The sequence below is a fragment of the Fundulus heteroclitus genome, unplaced genomic scaffold (assembly GCF_011125445.2).
Source record: "Fundulus heteroclitus isolate FHET01 unplaced genomic scaffold, MU-UCD_Fhet_4.1 scaffold_45, whole genome shotgun sequence".
Classification (NCBI taxonomy): domain Eukaryota; kingdom Metazoa; phylum Chordata; class Actinopteri; order Cyprinodontiformes; family Fundulidae; genus Fundulus; species Fundulus heteroclitus.
This window is the reverse complement of record NW_023396868.1, coordinates 895,862-900,765: the sequence shown is the minus strand read 5'-3', so window position 1 is coordinate 900,765 and position 4,904 is coordinate 895,862.

The following is a 4,904-nucleotide window of genomic DNA, read 5'->3' as shown; positions in this document are numbered from 1 at the left end:
CAACCTATCTGCTCTTTCGTTACCCAAAATACCTACATGAGCAGGAGTCCAAAATAATATTACATTTTTATTTTGTTCACATATTCTATGATGAACAACCATAACCTCATATATTTTGATGATTATTTGTACATCCCTTTTGAATACTCAATGCAGATAATCACTACCAATTATTATTTTATTTATATTAGTATCCTCCACCCATTCTCAAGCTAATAATATAGCACATAATTCTACTGCATATATACTGAGAAAATGAGATGATCTTTTTGAAATAATCTTTGTCAGGAATCACCACTGCTATACTAGTTGCTTCAATTTTTGTCTTTTTAGTTTCATGTATCTATGTCTACATGTGTGTTGTCTTTTACTTTCCTGTATCAGCTTATTCACTTGTGTGTAATGCACTCCAGCAAAAAAAAATGTTATGAGAAATTTTACTCACTGCTGCTTTTTGTTTCAGACTATGTAGACCATTGTTTCGAGATGCTGCTAGCAGAGCTGGACAAAATAAAAGCTAAGCAGGTTGATGCAGCATAAGAGCCCCAATCACTGATTTGTGAAACCAACAAAAGATGATGCCATCAATCTCTCATTCAGACGATTTTCAAAAAGACCATGAAATCATTTTATTAGTGATTGCTTATATTACATGATAACCACATGCATGTTTTAGATTTTGTTCTTTCAGCTTGGGTATTTTTTTAACTGTCAACAGGTGACCTCTAAAGGTGAAGTCATCTTCAAGTCCTGGGGGTGGGAAGTGGGCCCCTATACAGCTGACTGCACACGAGGGTATCACAGCCCTGGTATCTTTGCCTAAATAGTCCCAACACCATCTCACAAATTGTGTATATAGGCTATATGCCTATGCTGTTGCTTGTATTGGGACCAAGCAACCTGCAATGTACAAGCATTTAGACACACCGCTTCCATGCCAGGATGGTTTGTGATACAGCCATGGATTTCTCCATCCATATCCTCTCTGGCTTCTTCCATCTTAGCAACAACCAAGCCAATTTCCTGGCAACAGATGCACTCTCTCGCAGAATCCATTATTGGCAGTGAGAACAGGAACACCTAAAAAATAAGATTGATTAATTGTATATTTGTATATGAATTACACACCATAACTGATTTGCTAAATTCCCTATTAATGCATTTATGGTAAGTTGGAAATGGATGTACATTAAGGAAATCTTTAGGCCTCAATATTACTCAGTGTATATTTTTGATATATTATTATTTTTGACTTTTGTTACGCTAGTATGTAGGTAGGCTAAATATTAATGTACCGATTCAATTCAATTCAATTCAGTTTTATTTATATAGCGCCAAATCATGAAACATGTCATCTCAAGGCACTTTACAAAGTCAAGTTCAATCATATTATACAGATTGGTCAAAAATGTCCTATATAAGGAAACCAGTTGATTGCATCAAAGTCCCGACAAGCAGCATTCACTCCTGGGGAAGCGTAGAGCCACAGGAAGAGTCAATCCCTCATACTGAGCAAGCATGAAGCGACAGTGGGAAGAAAAACCACCCATTAACGGGAAGGAAAAACCTCCGGCAGAACCGGGCTCAGTATGAACGGTCATCTGCCTCGACCAACTGGGGTTACAGAAGACAGAACAGAGACACAACAAGAGAAACAAAAAAGCACAGAAGCACACATTGATCTAGTAATCTGTTCTACATTAGATGGTAGTAGCGGGTGAGCCGTCTTCTCTGGATGATGTCACAGTTAACAGAACGCCAGACCAGGTGTACCTACTATGAAGAGAAAAGAGAGAGAACAGAAAGTTAAAGCAGAAATGACAACACATAATGCATAATTGAAGAACAGTAGAACTCAATAGAGTGAGAAAATTAGATCCTGATATATTCCAGTAGCCTAAGCCTATAGCAGTAAAACTATAAAGGTAGCTGAGAGTAACATGAGCCACTAATTATAATTTTTGTCAAAAAGAAAAGTTTTAAGCCTAGTCTTAAAAGTAGACATACATAATTATTTTCACTCATACCGATTTACGCCATAAAACTGAAGAAAAAATATAGAGAAAGGCATCATTCAGCAGGAATTTGAACAAATCAGGATACTACAAGGAAGGATTAAGTTCTAACTGATTAAAATAATTTCTCTCCCCTAAAATGATTGGTCTGTTTTTCTGCTAACAAAGGGTTTTGACTCAACAATTAATCGCACATTTTGTTTGTCACCTGGAAATTCTTCAGGTTAACTTTACCTTTGATGGTCTCTGTCAAGAGAAATTGCAAAATGAACAGCATGTTGATTGTTGTTGTTGTTTACAAATACTGAAATAAAAAAACATTTTCATAATGCCATTTTGTGAACTCTTATTTTAAAGTAAGCTAAACTAAGGTATGTTAAGTGCACTTTTTAAATTTAAGTACTGCCCACTTTGGCACAGTATATTAACTTAACGTGACTTATTATTATTGAGTTCCTGTGAACTTTTTAAAAGTGGATTGCACTAAGGTACCTCAAGTGAATTGTAATACAAATTTCAAGTTGTGCCTACTTGTTTTGGTAGAATATTTTAAGTTGATATAACTCAAAGTATTTGAGTTGTAACTGCTTGTTTTGAATTAAACTTTACTGGAACACATTAAGTTCTAACAACTTCAGAAAAAGTACAACTCACTTAGACATAATAATTATGCAGTACTTAAAACTGTTAAGTTTGTTTACTTACTTTTCCCAAGGTAATCCGTTTTCTATTTTTTTTTTTTTTTAAGTAAACTCTACTTGTTAGAATTTACAGTGTGCTTGCTTGTTTAAAGGTATACTATGCAACCGGGGTTGATTTTCCAGCGAGGCTCCCCCCAGAGGGCGAAAGTAAAAGTGCACTGTCGTAAAGATGCTCAGCTGTTCTCCGTCAAGCCAGGCACGGTGGTTTTGAGCTTAGCAGACAGGCGAACGCAACGAAAAGTTGAAAAAACGGAAGTACAAACAAGGACTAACACAGTGAAAGTATGAACATGCACAGAGAGAGAGAGAAACCATTCCAATGTTACTTACAATCGCATCAGCAGAAACGCGAGGTCCGCGTCAGCCTTGCAGCCTTCTTTTTCTTTTAGCTCTCGCCATTCGGAGCTTGCACGATGTTCACCCGTGTACGACTCCTCTCTCTGTCCAGAGCCCTATTCCTCTTTCTTGCCTGCTCCGACATGGGCTTTTGCTGTTTTCTCGCTGGCTCCGCCATGATAACTGCACAAATATCGCCACTGCGCAAGCAACGAGCATGCCTTTCACTGGGAGCGTGTAGCAGTTCTCGCCGTAAAGCAAGACCGACTCTCACGACGCACGAGACTTCTGAGCCTGTGGGTGCGAGCCGAGGGCTCTTGCAATTGCAAGAACGGTATTTCCCCTACAGACCACCAGGGCGGCCGAGAAAACCTTTGCTCGACCTGAAATGACTCATTTAATCATCCAAAATGGTATGGAACATATTAATTAACTGAAAAATGTTGCATAGTATAAGTACTTTGAATCTGTGCCTAGAAAGACTTTGTACAAGCTAGAAGCTTGTGTTTGGGAAACTGGGTTATATTGCTTTGTGTTTGTAAAACCATCTTTTTTGCAATAAATCACCTTTTCATTTCACTCTTTTCGCTGGAGGCATTTTTATGTTACCGCCCCGGAATCCGTAGACCTTGGGGGCGTAACACTGACTAAAATGTACTTTCTGTGAAACTCATTTCCTGTCGCTACAATGTAGTGACAAAAGGGGGAGATTCTCGTTTTCCTCTGTGGAGCGGAGGACCCAACTGTGTTCGGAAATCTACCGACTAGATTGAAGTTAAGTTTGCTGTCTCACTTTTGCTTAAAACAGCTTTGTTTTGCTTCCTCAGCTGTTGCAGGAAACGGACTATAAACAGAGCTCGAGTCGGAGCAGCCAGCAGAGGTACCATGTTGACAAGCTGAAACAAGAGCTGAGCTGAAATTGCCCACTGCAACTGAATCAGAGACTGCATGCAAGGCCTCGGTCCGGCCTGTTCTGACCGCGTTCCGGCTGGATGTCTGCTGCTTCTAAGCAGCTATCCCTTGCTATCAACGTTTTCCAACTGGATGCCCAAAGTGAGGGGAACTGACACAGAGGCACCGACAGGTTTCCCAAAAGGAATATTAAATGGTTTATTTAGAAGGTTTACGTAATGTGTTCACATGGTGTTTTTAAACACATGGAGCTAACCGATGTAGCTCCCGTTAGCATTCTTCGAACCATGCCATGGCTGATGTGATTCGAGTGTTTTATGGTTATAACAAACATTATCTCCACAAGGGTTTTTTACATTGATGGGATATTGATGTTTGTGTTTATCCGGTCCACTTATTACGACTAAAATAAAGCCGAAGCTTTTTAACGTTAGTGCCAAATGTCCGCTAGCCTAAATGCTATTAGCATTCCGGTAACTTCCGGCTTCCCGGATGCATGAGTACAATTCGTTTCAAACATAAGGTTTGTTTCATTTGCTTCGTTCTGTCTCTGTCTCTCTTCGAGGACAGTCGTGTTGTTCTTCTCTAAAGCTATAACCCCCCCCCCCCCCTCCTCCCCCTCTCCTGCTTCTGCTGCTATGTCTTGTCTTTCTGAGCACTTTCTTCATATCACCCGAACTCTGAAAACCATGGTTCTGGTAAGCTGGTCTCTCAATACTATTGATAAAAAAATTTCGACAGGTAGGCAGCATAAAGGGGACCTGTCGTGTCCTGATTGACTCATTTCGTGGGATACACCCTACATTCCTGGATGGATGAACAGTGTGTCTTTCGACTTTGTCATCCCTGGACGTTGAAACGTTTGCATGTTTGGATTTAGGATACTTGGATTTCTACTTATTGGATTTGGTGGATTTTTTATGTATCAGCAAATACAGTG